Raw genomic sequence first — 16,401 nt, 5'->3', positions numbered from 1 at the left:
AGCTGCTTGGCTGGGCAGGGTGGCCAGGGATGAGGCCCACTGTGTCATGACGGGGGAGTCGGCGACAAGAGGTCGCAGGGGGCGACAAGCTGGGGTAAGACGTTGCAGCCAGGTTTCCCAAGGAACTCTGGAGAGAAGAGGACCCAGGGCTTCCAGAACACTTGCTGCAAGCCGTCCTGCAGCACGCGGCCCAGCCTGACTGTCGACGCTCACAATCGTATCCCTGAGCCATACAGCAAGAATCACAGAGAGCCCAAATGACTCTCCAACTCTCCACCTGTGTACATACATACAGCCTGATGTGTGCAAGTTCACGGGGCGGGTGGGTGACTGGGTCAGGAGCTGTAGGGGCCCATGGGCACTTACTACGCCTCCTGCCCTTTAACAGCCTGCATTCCCAGAATTCTGACTTTGACTTTTTAGAACCAGGGAATCTGGGCTAATTCATCACGAATTTGGCAACAAGTGTGATCCAACTTTGAGTGTGGCTTCAGGCATCTTAGCCCACACGTCTGGTCGGTCCCAGGCATAGAGGGGCTCTGTTCTCTGCTGGTCTGCAGCCAGCAGCCGGGCACTCCAGCCATCACCAGCCCTCTTCCCCTTGGCTCCCGTGTTCAGTGTCCGTCCCCGTGTGCTTCCCCGTGGTGAGGCCCCTGATGAGTACTCGAGACAGTCTCTGCAGAACAGCTGCCCTCCGTGCGGCTCAGGCGCTCAGAGTGTCGTCCACTCACGCTGGACAGGAGCCCATGGCGGTGGCCAGCGTCCAAACAATGAATCCCAGAGTCTCCTTCTTTCCGAAGAAGTGGCTGCCTGTGATTGTGCCTGTCCTTGCTTTCTAGAGGAGTCCAGGGTCTTGTTATAAGCAACAGAAGCAAATGAAGCTATTTTACACAGAATGTAGGTGAAAAATGTGTATTTATGGAGGGGATCACAGACTCTGCAGGAACTAGAGACTCAGACAGAGGCTGCAGATGCTCTGGGAATTATGCCCAAACCCATGCGGCCAAAGGAGTCAGCGCCTTGCACCCCCAACATCACCAAGGACAAGGACACAGAAGGTCGGTCATGGCTGCCCCTGGGAGGTAGTCCCGGAAGCCCCCACCCTGTGTCAGAGCACAGTCATATGGTCCCTACATCTCTGTCAGGTTCCAACCCAGAGTCCCGGAGAGAGCATCTCCTGGGGAAAACGTGGGTTTTGCGCCTCCCCTCCAGACCAGAGGAACTGGGGAAAGCTCGTGTCCAGTGGTCGGTCCACTGCTGCGGTGGGCACTGCTGTCTGCAGAATCAGAAAGCCAGAGGAACAGCGATTGTCCAGCTCAGCTCCTGCGATCAGCTGGCATTTACAGAGACTTCTCTACCAAAGCCCTCAACACTAAGAACAAGGGGGGCATTTCAGGGGCACCTGGGTGGCTCATTCGTTAAACGTCTGCCTTCGGCTCAGGTCATGATCTCAGGGTCCCCAGATCTGTTTCCTGCTCAGTAAGTGTCTGCTTCTCCCTCTCCCTCTGCCCTTCCTCCCACTCATTCTCGCTCTCAAATAAATAAATAAAATCTTAAAAAAATTTTTTTTAAAAGGGCATTTTAAAGTCTCCATTTTAGGGACGCCTGGGTGGCTCAGTTGGTTAAACAGATGCCTTCAGCTCAGGTCATGATCCCAGCGTCCTGGGATCGAGTCCCACATCGGGCTCCTTGCTCCGCAGGGAGCCTGCTTCTCCCTCTGACTCTGCCTTCCACTGTGTCTGCCTATGCTCGCTCTCGCTCGCTCTCTCTCTGACAAATAAATAAATAAAATCTTTAAAAAAAAAAATAAAGTCTCCATTTTATTTATGGTCTAGAGTGTACTTGTGCTCATCTTTCTCTATTTCCCCTGAGTAGAAGAGTAGGGAATACGAAGATCCTAAAACCTAATTATTATATTCCAATCCATCTTTGTGCTTTCCTGGTATCCTGGACCTATCCCATTTTCGAGTATTAGATTTTATACAGATTAATTCAAAACTTTGATTATTTCTTACATGTTAAAATGTTTGAAAAATAGCAGAGTTACAAAATAAAATAATTAAAAAGACTCCTTAAAGAAACTTTTACTCTTGGTATTTGTTGGTACAATACATGAAGCCTCCCTCAGTTTGTTTTGCTCTGTTCTGTTGTAGGAGAACCGACCACGGTCCTGTCTCTGTGCAGGAAGCTGGGTCTGTGTGTGTCAGCCCCAACCACATGGGAAGTCCCTAAGGGACAGTGCATTTCTACTGTAGAGCCTCTGGACACCACACAGAGCCTGATGGTATGAGAGAAGGAGCCAGAGCAAAGCCCATCTGGAGAAAGAAAGGAAATAATCTCCAAGGGTTCCTTTGATCCTGTTAGGCTATTCGTAGAAATCCCCTCTGCTTAATCTAGAACTTTCTGCCCAGTGTTGGCAAGGCTTAGTGGCACAGCTCCTGGGACCCACAGTAAGTCACTGTGCACTCAGACAGGGAAGACCTGTGTCCTAATGATGAGGCTCCGAGTCCAGTCCGGAGTCCTGTGTTCTCTGCACTTCCTGCAGGCCTGACTGCACGCCCCTTGTAGATCACGCCTGCGGGGGGGGGGGGGGCAGAAGTCCATCCAAAGGCAGGTCTGGGGACACCTGGGTGGCTCAATTGGTTAAGCGGCTACCTTCGGCTCAGGTCATGATCCCGGTGTCCTGGGATCGAGTCCCACATCGGGCTCCTTGCTCCGTAGGGAGCCTGCTTCTCCCTCTGACTCTGCCTGCCACTCTGTCTGCCTGTGCTCGCTCTTGCTCTCTCTGACAAATAAATAAATAAAATCTTTAAAAACAAAAACAAAACAAAGGCAGGTCTGTTCACCTGCTCTGCTCTCTTTCTGGACACAGCCTTTCGATTCCCTAGGGCACGCTGCGCAGTCTTTCCTCTCTCAGTGGCCTTCCTCCCGCTTCTGTGGTGGTTAGGTTTTTAACAGCACAGTTGACCCTTGAGCAGTTTGAACTGTGAGTCCCCGTGTTCACGTTGTTTTGATAAATACAGGACTGAACACGGATTTTTCTCTCATGATTCTTTTTTTTTTTTTTTTTTTAAGATTTTATTTATTTATTTGACAGAGGGAGCGAGAGAGAGATCACAAGTAGGCAGGGAGGCAGGCAGAGAGAGGAGGAAGCAGGCTCTCCGCTGGAAAGCCTGACGTGGGGCTCGATCCCAGGACCTTGGGACCACAACCTGAGCCAAAGGGAGAGGCTGCAACCCACTGAGCCACCCAGGCGCCCCTCTCTCATGATTCTTAATCACATTTTCTTTTCTCCAGCGCAATTTAAGGATGCCATATCCAGTACATGGAACACACAAAATACGTGTTAATTGACACATTATATTATTGGTAAGGCTTCTGGCTGGCCGTAGGCTATTCATAGCTAAATGTGGGGGGAGTCCAAAGTCAGACCTGGATTTCTGACTGTGCAAGAGTTGGTGCCTGTCTCCTGGCCCCCATGTTGCCCTCCTTCAGACTATCACCTCTATTCCTAGTCCAAGTGTTGTTAGAGCATGGTCCTATTTGTAGATGATAGAAAGTTTCTCTTAAAGATTTTATCAAGCTTTGTGCAAAAACTGGAGGAGAGCTAAATCATTGAAAAGGATCACACAAGACTCAGGGCTGGAAAGTAACGTGGAATGGCAGCAGGAGCTACGTTTGCCTTCAGCCAGCGTGGGAAATGCTGCGAGGCCGATCAGACTTGAGCAGAGAATAAATAGCTCCTGCTCTCGCCTGCTGTCTCTAGGGGAAGGCAGAGGCAGCGAGACCTTGGAGGAGAGAAGCAGGGGCCGTCACCACAGCTGCCGCAGACAATGTGGGGCTCTGCACGCCGGTGTGAGCCCGGGCGAGGGTGCCTCATGGGTCTGAGATTTTGCCACGGCCAATACCCAGCACCGAGGGGCTCTCGGACGCGCGTCTCCGCTGGGGAAGCCTAGAGCTTTAGTTCCAAATGTGGTGTCTGAAAATACCGTGGTTTGCAGGAAGGTGTTCAACCATTTAGGAGGCCCAGGAATAGGATTATAAGCTTGGGCCTGCTCTATCTCATTAGGGCGAGGCCGGCTTCGGAGGACCCCTCTCCGCAGGAGCTGTCCACTCGATGTCCACTGGACGCTCCCCATGCCGATCCGGAGCTCGTTTTCGGGACCCCAGTGTTTGCCATGGCGAGAGGAGGTCCGTCGGCTCCTGCTCGGTTGGAAGACTTGGGTCTGCTCGTCTTGAAGGACGCTAACCGCGAATTTAAGAAGCTCGGAGGGGCGCTCCTGTTCACCTCTCCTGCAGAACTCTGGATGTTTGCGGTCTGCTTTGGTCGTGACCTAAAATATGCCCACGAAGCGTTTCGAGAAACGCAGCAGCGTCGAGCAGACACGCGGACCCGCAGCGCGCACGGAAACACTCCGGTCAAGCTTGGGACACGCGGTGCGGCAGAAGGCACTTCGGAGGCGACAGCGCCGGAACCCCGGCTCCGCGACCGGACGCCCCAGACCCGGCCTCGGCCGCCGGCAGCGGGAGGAGCGCGGCCGCGCCGGGGTCCGCGCCCGGGTCCGCGAGCGCGCGCTGGGCCGCGGCGGGAGCCGGAGGGGACGCGGTCGGCGGCCGTCACCTGCCGCGACCGCAGCCGAGGGGCTTCGGCGTGAAGGATCCCCGGAGACGTCGGCCTGTGGGCGCGAGCCCGGGTGTCCGACCTCCGCGGCCGGGCGGGGCAGGTGCAGGGGCGAGTGCGGGACGGCTGCGTGCAGCCCGCGAGCCCCGCGTGCCAGGGGGCCGTGAGCTCGGAGCCGCGCCCCGGAGCGCGCGCGCAGGGCCCCGAGGGTCCCGGGGGCAGCGCGCGGCCGAGCGAGAGAGCGGCGTGTCCGCGTGGTCCCCGGGCAGGCCGAGGCGGCGCCCGGCTCCCCGGTCCGCGCGCTAGGCGGGCGGGGCCCCCTGGGTGAGGGCGGGACCCTGGGGCATGGCGGGCGGGGCATCAGGGTGAGGGCGGACCCTGGACAGGGTGGGCGGGGCCCCCTGGGTGAGGGCGGGACCCTGGGGCATGGCGGGGCATCAGGGTGAGGGCGGACCCTGGGCAGGGTGGGTGGGGCCCTCTGGGTGAGGGCGGGACCTTGGGGCATCAGGGTGAGGGCGGGCCCCTGGGCTGGGTCAGTGGGGCCCCCTGGTGAGGGCGGGCCCCCGGGCTGGGTCCGTGGGGCATCTGGACAGCGCAGGACCTCGGGTTGGGGTGGGTGAGTAGGGAGTGGGGGTGGGGCGGAGAGTGTGTGGGCGGGACTATGGAGCGGGATAGGCGGGGCCACATGGGTTAAGGGCGGGGCCCTGTCTGGGTGGGCGGGGCCCGGGCTCGATGGGCGGGGCCCGCGCGCAAGCCGCCCGCCTGCCAGAGCGACTGCTGTGGCTGCTGACCGCTCCATTCCTACCTCGTGGACCTTGCCAGAGTGAACTCTGGAGACTGTGTCGTTATTCACAGAACGGGGTTCATGATCCTTAAATTTTAGAGTGTTTGGGGGTTAAAAGAAAGATGTATCTGAACCACCTACATATCTAGCTCTGGTGGGTGACCATTACCATTGGTTCCATCCTAGACTCAACTCCTCGCTGCCCAGGGTCCACTAGGTTCCAGGCACTGGGGCTGTGATGTAAAGTAGCCCTCAGGAAGTATGTCTGGTGCAGAGCAGGCCAGGTGAGTGGCAGCGGGGAGAGAGGCCCCTGCCCAGCTTCAAAATGCCAGGAGGGCTTCCTGGAGGAGGAGAAATTGCAAAGGCCGTGGCCGCCAGCCCGTGGCGGTTAGATCGGAGGCAGGGTGATGGGGAGGAGTTGGGACCCTCGGGGAAGGTGAAGCTGAAAGAACCCCCAAGTTCTTTCAGTGGCCGTAGGTTCATTATCTTTAGAAAGAGTCCACTTTCGGTGGCCGTACGTTTTTATCTTTAGAAAGAGTCCTCTGGGGCGAGACCACATGGGTGGAGGTTACCTTCCACGTTCACCGTCAGCAGCTCCGCTGGCCAAATCAAGAATTCTTCTGGAGTGGTAAAAAGACTACTTGGAGGGGCACCTGGATGGCTCAGTGGGTTAAAGCCTCTGCCTTCAGCTCAGGTCAGGATCTCAGTGTCCTGGGATCAAGGCCCACATCGGGCTCGAGCCCCACATCGGGCTCTCTGCTCAGCAAGTAAATAAATAAAATCTTAAGAAAAAAAAAAAAAAAGACTATTTGGAATTTTTCAGGTCGGGCCATGTACTTCTGAGTTCTCAGCAGTGACTGCAGACTGCAAGGGTGAGTTGGGCTTTAAAATAATCCCCTCTCTGAACCAAGCTTGGTTCCAGGGTGAATATTATTACTCAGATGAAAAGAAAATTAGAACTTTTATACCTATGTTATTCAACCGCCTCTGTGTACGTGGGTTTTGTCCCTCGCCTTCACGTGCCTTGCTGCTGGGAACCAGAAGCCAGGAGGCAATGAAGTGTTGTCTGCCTCGCCTAAGACCGGCCCCTCCCTAAAGATGTTCTGGAGAAAAAGAGGAATAAGGTGGGGTTGGGCGGGGTGGAGTGTTTAGGCCCGGGCTTGCAGCCTGGCCTGGGAGATGATGACAAGCCGTGAACAATTTGGTGGGGTGTTTCCTCTCCCTTTGTTTCCTATTAGATGGTATGTGAGTTGTGGGTTGGTTGGTTTTGTTTTCATTTCAGTGACTGGCCCCTGAATATTGCTTTTGAAACAGCAATTTTCAGGATTAGCTAATAGCCATGCTGTCATGCTCATTTAGACCCAGTGAACAGTGATGTGATCTCAGCCTGCTGGTCTGTCAGCACGGCCCTGGCCTGGCCTGGGGAGGGTGACCGAGCAGGTTTGGGGACAAGCTGTTCGGTTCCTCCAGGTGGGGGACTTGTCTGTATCACCTCCTGTCCACCCCTCCCCCATGATTACAGAGGACACGGTGCAGATCTGGAATGTAGCCCTGAGCTGCTGCCCATTTGTGGTGTGATCTGTGCCCTGAGGCTGAATTATAAACTGAGGGTTTGACTAAATGCTGAAGTTTCCTTCCTCCTCTGGGAGGGTGTGGGTCATCTGAGCAGTGAGTATCACATCCTGGCATTTAAAGGCAGAGCCTGAAACTGTGAACCAATGACTTCTCCTCCTCAAATACTCCTTCCTATCTATGTCCTTGTCGGCGCATCGGTCTTCTTGCCATTGGAAACTGATACCTTTTTTTAAAAAAAAGATTTTATTTATTTATTTATTTGAGACAGCGCACAAGAGCGTGGGAGTGTGGGGGGAAGGGAGAGGGAGAGACTCTGGAGCAGACTCCCCACTGAGCTCGACATGGGGCTTGATCTCCGTACCCTGAGATCATAACCTAAGCTGAAACCAAGAATGGGACGCTGGACCCTTAACCGACTGAGCCACCCAGAGGCCCCATTGTCACTGGAAATTGATTTCTAAATGACATTGTTAATCTGGTCAAATTCACAGGATTCCGTACTTTCAGGAAGGAAGGCAATGTTGCAGATGGCAGAGTGTTTGACAAACGGGGTTGAGCTGGGTAAGAATACATGAAAACTGGAGGCCAAAACAACAAAGCTAGATTCCGTGGAGACCTTCAGGGGAAAACAGTGAAGCCCTTTCATATTTTCATACAGATGGTCATTTCTGCGATGCTGCTGCAGAGGTCAAACATGGTGATGAAGGTTCTCAGAAAGTGATACCAATAATACAGTAAATTCTTGACTTTCTTGAAATCACAAACTAAGAGAAAAGATATTTCATTATGTTTTTTTCAAAATAAAATGCAAAAACACTTATTTTCTATGAAATCTTGGTTCCCTATTAGAGTTCATTTTTGGATGGCTCCTTTTGGATTCCGGTATCTCCTGTGGTTGCTAATTTTCCATCTTATTTCAAAAAGGATTTAAGATACCTAACGCTCTTTGTTGAACAGCAGTATATTCTGAATTCTTCCCCACCAAAGGGATCCATGTCCTAATACCTTTCTCATGTTCCTCATCTCTAAGATCCATTTTGCCTACTAATTGACATTTTTTAAGTAATAGCTTTCCCATATTAAGTGAAACAGTAGATTACTTATTTTATAAATTATATATTTGAATTATACATATAAATTTTATACATATTATATGTGTGACTATTGGTTATAGACATGACAATTTTATGTATTTATTTATATATAAATATATATAAATATTTAAAAGTTTTATATACTCAGTTCTGAATAGCACCTTGAGTAGTTGCCATAATCACAGCTAAGAGTCAAAGGTGTCCGGGCACCTGCCTGGCTTAGCTGGTAGAGCAGGTGACTCTTAACCCCAGGGTTGTGAGTTTGGGCCCCATGCTGGGCGTGGAGCCCGCATTAAAACAAAATTAAAAGTAAATAAATAAAAATAAAAGTTAAGGTGTCTGTTTGCCACCCCCTCACCCTTCTCAGTGATAGACACCATGGCTCTGGAAGCCCCAGGACAGGTGCGTATCAGAGGCTTGGTCAGGACACGGAGGAGGAGTAGGGAGGGAGGTGATAAGATAGGATCCAGCAGGTGTGACTGACCTACCCGGTATGAGGTCTGAGCAGGTCTTTCCGGGTCTGGGCAGTAGAAGGGAGCGGGGACATCCTGAACTCAGGCCCAGCCTGCATCAGTCCTGGTGTGGGAACCAGTTGGGGTCTGTGTCCCAGTGAGAACAGGGAAGGAGAAGACAGTGAGTACAGTTTTCAAATATTTATTTATTTAAAGATTTTATTTATTTGACAGAGAGAGATCACAAGTAGGCAGAGAGGCAGGCAGAGAGGGGAAGCAGGCTCCCTGCTCAGCAGAGAGCCCGATGCTGGACCCTGAGATCATGACCTGAGCCAAAGGCAGAGGTTTAATGTACTGAGCCACCCAGGTGCCCGCTTTCAAATATTTAATTGGAAGGGTGCCTGTTGGGCTCAGCTGGTGGAGCAAGTGACTCTTGATCTCAGGATTGTGGGTTTGAGCCCCACGTTTTATGTAGAGATTGCTTAAAAATAAAATCTTAAAATGTTTAATAATAATCAGTAATAGTGACACATTTAAAGACACTTAGAGAATAGAAAGAATAAAACAAAAATTACCTAATAATTTCATCTCAAACCACAATCATTGTTCTGATTTTGGTGTTCTTTTTAAATTTTGTATACTTTTTGCTTTTCTATACATTTTTATCATTTCCTTTCCTTTCCTGTTCTATAAAACCATGTTTCCATGCTGCACTATGGTCAGAGTGACCTAGTGGCCGAATGAATTAGTTTTTTAATTTTATTACTAAACATTTAGATGGCTTTGGATGTTTTGTTTTTGTCTTTTTCAGATACCGTTTTTATGGACTTTTAAGGTATATTGTTTTTTGGAGTGGGAGGAAAAAAATCATGTTATTAATTTGTTCACACAACAAGGACCAACTGAAGACAGCACGCTAGGCGCAGAGAATGAGAGCCTTTGAGGAGAGGACCCTCTAGCTTCGGTTATTGCACGAGGAATCCTCAAGCCAGTCTGAGCCTCAGCCCTGCTCATCGGTGACTGCACCCCTGCAGGCCAGACGCTGGGCCAGCATCACACTTGTCTGGTCCCCAGGCCGCTGCAGCTGGCCTCCTTCACCAGTGCCCACAGCCGCCGGCGTCAGGCGCGCTCTCTCCTCTGCATGCATGTAAATGACCACGCGGTCCCTCCAGACGCCCAAACCAAACACCTCGGGGCCAGTTTCTTTCTTTCCACTCCAGCCCTGGCGTTCTGCAGGCCTTAGCTCCCGTGGCATCTTCCCGCGGGCCTCCTTCCAGACCCCGAGTTTAGTCTCCGGCCCCTTGCCTGATTTCCTCTCCTGCAGCCCATCTCCACCTGACCCGGAGTGCTCGCGGACGGCCACTGCTCCCCTGGGCTCCACCTGTGACCTCGCCGGGGAGCGAAGGCCGGGCAGCCCTAGGCTCGAGCTCCGACTCTGCACCAACAGTCCGCACCGCACAGGCCAAGCGCCCGGCGGGAGGTTCTGCAAGTGTGTCCGGTGATACCCCTGGGGCCGAGGGCCGGGGACACTGGGGTGCCCCCACCTCGGGGACTGCGGGCGTCCCCTGGAGCCGGCCCCCGTGGCCCCCGTGGCCCTGTCCCAGCCCCGCTCTTTCCTCGCCGCGACTTCGCGCCGCCGCGGGCCCCTGCGAGCGCGCAGCCTCCGCCTTCTTGGCAGGCGAAGCAGGCTTATGCGAGCGGGTCTCGGCCTCCGCCAAACTGGCAGAAATCACTTCACAGCAGTGGAAAAGTACAAACGTTCTTTGATGCCGGAAAGTGGTGACTTGGCCAAATACGTGCTCAGTGCGCCTGCGCAGCACGGTCCTGGGGGGAGGGTAGGGGGCGTCCTGCCTGCGGAGTTCACTGCGCCTGCGCAGAGCGACCTTCGGGGGCTGGCCTCCGGAGCTCGCTGCGCCTGCGCAGAACTGCCTGCGGGAGTCCTACCTGCGGCGTTCGCCGCGCTTGCGCTCGGGCTGCTCCGGCGGATCATGCCTGTGGGGCCCACTGCGCCTGCTCTCAGACTGCGGCGACCCGTGGCCGCTAGGGTCAGGCCCCGAGGACAGCCAGTCCCACACCACGCGTGGACTGTGTTCCAAGGAAGTGTTTGAAACTCGGTTTAGCACCCAGATCCCTTTCCCCGTGGAAACAGTGTATTAAGTGGAAGTAAAGTCAATGGGCTGCCCTCCCCCGCCCCCCCGCCCAGTCTGCTGAGCGCACGCGGCGCCCACGCCGGCCCGCGGTCCCCACCGGCGCCCGGTGCCCCCTGCTCCGCACGCAGCCGCGGCCGTGACCTCCCTGCGGCGACCCATGTCGGCCTAGGACGCGGTGCGGCACGCCCGCCTCTATCCCCGGCCCCGTGTCACAGCAAGTCTGCATCTTGTCCTGCGGGCACGGCCTCCCCCTCTGCTTTCCCGCGTGTCCACTGCGGCCCGTGGCGGCACCCGCTCCGGCCGGCGCTCTGCTCCCGGCCCTGGGCTCCACCGGCCCTGCCGGTGCTTGGAGCCCCTGAGAACCCCCGGTCAGCCAAGGGTCCAGCCCCAGCAGCCGAAGCACCGAGCCCGGCTCCTCTGTGCCGTCCCCACGGCCCACCCTGCACGGCCGAGAGTCCGCGGGCCATGAAGACGGCAGATGCCCGGCCTGTGCTCCCAGAGCCCCCCTGGACCGAAACAGCTGCCTGATCAGAGAGCGCTCTCTTCGCCTAAGTGCGTCTAGGATGCTGTCCATGCAGGGACCAGGGCGTACTCACGGTTCCTGAGCGGGGCCTGGACGCCACTGAAGGTGTGATCTGAGGTGATGCTTGAAAGGCGCCTGCCTAGCCTGGTGGGAAGGGGTCCTAGGGGAGCGGCTCTGCAAGCGGAGAGGCGGTGTGTGCAAAGGCATGGGGGCCTGGGAGGGGAGGATGTTAGGGTTGCAAACAGTGTCCTCAGGTTTCAGGCCTGAGGGTTGCAGGTGGATGGAAAGGGGGAGACCAGGCCCAAAGGGCAGGGAAGCAGGAGAGGAGGCTGTTTTCTGTTAGCCTCACCCTGCTGCTGATTTGTGTCCCTCCCTGCAGGCCTTGTAGTTCATGATTTTAAAAATAGCTTTTATGATCTCCTAGGGATAAAATTTGGGAAAATGTAGGCAAAACTAAAACTCAAATCTAAAAAAATTTGCAAACACACTTATTTCCATACACTTGCTTTTAGTATTTTAATATTAAATCAAGCAACACAAGAAAGTGGGCTATGACTTTTCCCCCTTGATTCTCTAGGTTTCTGTGTAACGTAAACATTTAGAGAATCAGGTTCATGTACCTTTCTAATTTAAAAAAGTTTACATTTTGTTAATTAAAAAAACAAACAGAGGCCTACATGTTCAAGGTTGAAAGCTGATTTCCCTGCTCACTTCATTTTCCTAGGAATTTATTGCACAGTAAATTAGTTCATTGCAAACCTTCCAGCAATGTTTTAATCTATTATAGATTACTTAAAAAAAAAAAAAACCGAAAACACAAATTTGAGTTTTCCCCCTTGAACAATGAGTGGTTTATTTTAAAGTAGGTGAAAGGTAACGTGAAGGGGAAAAAAACTCCAGCTTCACAGATGTATGGTTTAAAGTTTGCCAAGTACTTAGTGGAGGGTTACACTGACTTCAAAGGGCTGGAAAGTGTAATGTAACATGAGAACAGGAAGGTCCTGTTTCTTTCTCGGCCTGCTCTCTCTGGTTCCTGCAAAACGTCAACATCAGAGCAAGGATTTTGAGAAATCGCATCCCCTGGTGGAGAAGCAAGTGAGCGGAAGGAGGCGGTGCAGTGCGTGCTGCGTGAACGCCACTGTATCTGCAGTCAGGGTGCTCTGTCCTCCGACAGGAGCTTTCTGATCGCGGGTGCGGGAGAGTCTGTCTATGCTCTACACGACTGTATTGCTCAGCGAGAGCGGCAGTCCCAAGCCCGTGAGGGCGGACAGAGTGAGCATTTCTCACTGGGTTGAATGCTCATTGGTGTGTTTTATGTACCTTACAAAAGTCTGACTAAGTAAGAGTCAATGATAAAAAACTTGATACCCCTCTTTAGTGGTCAGCTATCAGCCAAGCCCCTCGATCCTGTCCCTTTATGTGTTCGGGCTTGAAAATCTCAGCAGGGAGTGGGCCTTAGGTTCCGAGTCTTTGCTGGCAGCATTCTGATCAGTCGCTGTGTTTCCTGAGATAGGGTTTGTAGCTGGAGATCAGGAGTGCAAGAGCACCTTGTCCCCAAAGAGACCAGACTAGGGCCCTCGCTGCTGACAGAGTCTGAAGACAGACAGGAAAGGGGTCTATCTCAGTGAGGCGGAGACGGAAAGATGGTGTGCTGGCGTCTCCGAATCATGCAAAAGACATCTGGGTTAGATCACGACAGTGTGGGTAGAGGTCAGCGGGTCCCCGCAGGTGGGTAGCGAAGGTCAGGTTGCTGGTGGTCGCTGGTGTCAGGACAGTCTCCCCTTCTTGCAGGGTGGTCTGTGTGCTTACTACGGGGCGCCTGGCGTGCCCCACCTCACCCCTCCTGTCTTGTGCCCGAGTGAAGCGAGAACTTAATTAGGAAGTATACACTGAGGTCATAATGGAGGCAGTTGAAGTCCCGGTTCAGGCTCAGCATGTTGGGGGGAAGGAAGCAGGATCAGCTGCCCCCAAACCTGCTTCTCTGGCATCAGCATTTTCTCGAGCTGATGGTTTTGAGAAACAGCAGATGCAGAAGTTAGACTCTGGCGAGGGACATTGACATTTATAAAGGAAATCTCTGTCCACTCCAGGAAGCCAAAGGGGGACTCCATCACAGGATGGTGTCTAAGGAGGAGGACAGATGTCCCCCGCAGCCCCACACACACCTTCTCCATCTGTCCTGAAGGTGGTGTTTTGGCCGGTGGCTCAGGCCACCTCAGGGACTGACTTACTTCTCCTGGGTATCTGTCTCCCTGGATGCACCAAGTGTACATGTCGGTAAACTTTGTGCTTTTCTCATTAATCCATCTTTTATTACAGGATGTGTCAGTCGAGAACTCAGAAGAGTGGAGGGAAAGCTATTTGTCCTTTTCCACAAGGTGGAGAGGAGGCACCTGCTCCCCTGTCTGTGCTCATCTCATGGGGCGGAAGCGAGCCTTGACCAGAGCCTCTGCCTGGGGCCGCGTGCGCCTCTTCTCCTGGCTGAGGGACATGGCTTCCTATCGAATGTGATTTCAGGACTGGGAACCTACCTGAGGTTGCTGGAAGACCCGGTTCCCCCACCTGCTGGCTACCTCGGGGCGGGAGTCCCAGAGGTAAATCTTCATTCCTTCTGCTAAAGTGCACACACGCCCAACAGTATCCTAACATTGTTTGCTTTTATAAGTCATTTACACCATCATGAGAGCGAGGTTCTGCTTTACTGTGAGCACAGATTTAAAGGAAAAGTGGGAGACGATGGGGCATGAGGGAATTTAGATTTTGGCGGGAGAGGGAAAGGGGCCAGGCCTGTTTGGAGCAGTGACAATAGTAAGTGGATGCCAGGTGGAGAGGAAGAAGGCAGGGGACCATGTTTCAGACGATGGTAAGTGCAATTTTGGCTGAGGACAGGCTGCCTGCAAATGCTTCCTTTCCACAGAAGACAGTGCATTTAGAGTATCTTCTGGAGAAGGAATGATAATTCGATTTTCAAAAATTTTAGAGAGGAAAATAAAAACCAATATTAGAAAAATATAGGCCATTTTTCCTAATAATTCTGTTGTCAAGGCAGAATTAGATTTCATTTTTCTAGCAAGAAGTAATTATAATGGAGCTGTGTCTAAAAATGTGATTTTTCTTCTGAGCCATTTTTGGTCTCAAATACATTTTGGAAATGTGATTTACAACCACCTTTTCTGGTGATCAGGATGCTAGCCGTGTGACTTTAAGCTGTGAGTTAAAAAGATATGTACCAATTACAAAAAAAGGAAAAAAAGGATAAATGTACATTTGTTTAAAGCCGGGGTTGGTGGGGTACAGCCTGCAGGTCAGATCCAGTCCTCCCTCCGTCTGTGTGTGGCCGGTGAGTTCAAAATGGTTCACACTTCAAATGGTTGAAAAAAATAAAAATAGCTAACATTTTATGATATGTAAGAAGAGTATTAAATTGAAATGTAGTAACTTGGCTTTGCTCGTTTGTTTATAAGTATGTGTTTCCGGCTGCTGGTAAGCTAGAGTGGCAAATCAAAGAGCTGCAGCAGAACATTTGGTCCATGAAGCCTAAAGTATGTATTATTTGGTCCTTTACAGAAAATGTGTACCAGCCTCTAGTGTACAGTATTTGTTCCCAAAGTGTGTTCCGTGGAACCATCTCCTCAGCTAGTCTGCATCCGAAAAGGCTTCCATGGTGAGGTGAGTCCTGCAGAGTCTGTCTGCCACAGTTCACGTTTTCAAGGACCTGAGGAGTCCTGCAGTGAGCAGCCAGTTTCCAAGGTGTATTTGACTTCAGCACAGTCTCCACTCCCTTTACACCTGCGACCCACCATTGGGCCAAGAGAAACTCCCGCAGGAGCTTCCAGGGGGGACCTTTGTCAGGTAGGAGTGTTTTCTAGCAAGGTTGCAGCCTGTCCTCGGGCTGGATGTGCTGCTGCAGTCCCCATAACCCTGCGAAGGCATGTGGAGATGGTCTTGTCCGGTCACCTCCCATTCCGGATCAGGAGCTGGGGGTGGGTCATGGCCCCTCACTTGCCGTCTCTCCTGCTGGTGGGGCTCCCGTCCAGTGGTTTTGCTTCCTCCGGACATTGGCCCAGATGTCACCTTCCCTCTGGGGGCTTCCTGGCTACCCGGACAGGAACTCGAGCCTGTCTTCTGTCTTCCCACCACTGTCCAGCCACGTCTGAGCTGCTTCTGTCCGCAGCACTATAGGCTAACATGCCCCACGCTGTCGGCCTCATCAGGACACCAGCCTTCTGGGGGCCTGTGGGCTGTCGTATGACAGCCCGGGCGAGTGCGAGGCCTGTCTGCGCTGCATCTAGTAGGGATATTGTGCTGGTCGCCTCTGTGCTCTGGCGGGAAAGCAGGTAAGAATGGGTGTCCTGGGTGTTCGGGGGCAGACCCCGAGGCTGGCACTGAGCAGGGGCTGTAGTTCGCGCTGGCGTCAGCTGGAGCCCAGCGACAGACACGGAGCTTGGGTGCATTTTATCATCGTTGTACGATCCAGAGGCCCAGGGTGACAGGGCAAGGCCCCAGCCTCCAGGGACCTGAGCCCCTCTAACCCCGCTGCAGCGGTGTCCCGAGAGCACGGTTCCTGCCCCAGCCTCTGCTGGCCGCGGGGTTCCCGGGCCGTACCTCTCTGTTGCCAGCGGGGGGACAGGGCAGTCTCCCCTGAAGTCTTCTCTTTCCCTGGCCTCTCTCTCCCCGGCTCGGAATCGTCGTGTCTGCGATGGGCCCGCCCAGTGAAAACTTTCCAGGAGCATGCGTTTCAGGCAGGTCACTAGCCGTGTCTGACACAGGGACTGTGTGACTCTGGGCTGATAACAGAGGTGATCTGGACAAGTCCACTGGTCCCTGAGGGTCGTGATGACAAAGCGCCCAGGGCAGAATGGCTCACCGCCAGGAACCGCTCTGTCTGTCACCCAGGAAGGCAGCGTGAGCACGGCGTGGGTCCCTGTGCTAGGGGCCGTGAGCGAGACACCCCACATTCTCTCCCAGCATCTGAGGGGCACTGCTCAGGGGCACTGAGGGAACATTTCCTCCAGCCGCGGGGGCCCCGGCTGGATGTGTGACAGACGGGAGCGAAGGGAAGCTGCTAAAGGTGCGGAGTGTAAGTTGTGTGGGACATGGGAGTCTTTGTGGGGAAGTGAAGGCCCAAGGACGCCGTTAGACGCGTCTGATGAGGCAGAGAGATAACAGAGGCCAGGGGTGAGCTACGGGGTGCTCAGCGAG

The 16,401-nt window shown here is 53.4% G+C and overlaps 1 long non-coding RNA gene across 2 annotated transcripts; it reads left to right on the top strand.

Annotated features, from left to right (window-relative positions):
* Positions 1 to 10,490: 10,490 nt before the first annotated feature.
* Positions 10,491 to 14,898, top strand: LOC132013284 (uncharacterized). 2 transcript variants are annotated; one of them, XR_009402970.1, is made up of 3 exons: positions 10,491 to 11,304; positions 13,519 to 13,793; positions 14,767 to 14,898. It is a non-coding gene; the product is annotated as an uncharacterized LOC132013284 (long non-coding RNA). The 2 variants fall into 2 exon arrangements; XR_009402976.1 differs by having other exon boundaries at positions 10,491 to 11,316.
* Positions 14,899 to 16,401: the final 1,503 nt, after the last annotated feature.

The sequence above is a fragment of the Mustela nigripes genome, chromosome 1 (genome assembly GCF_022355385.1).
Source record: "Mustela nigripes isolate SB6536 chromosome 1, MUSNIG.SB6536, whole genome shotgun sequence".
In the NCBI taxonomy this organism is placed as follows: Eukaryota; Metazoa; Chordata; class Mammalia; order Carnivora; family Mustelidae; genus Mustela; species Mustela nigripes.
This window is presented reverse-complemented; position numbering and strand designations above follow the sequence as displayed.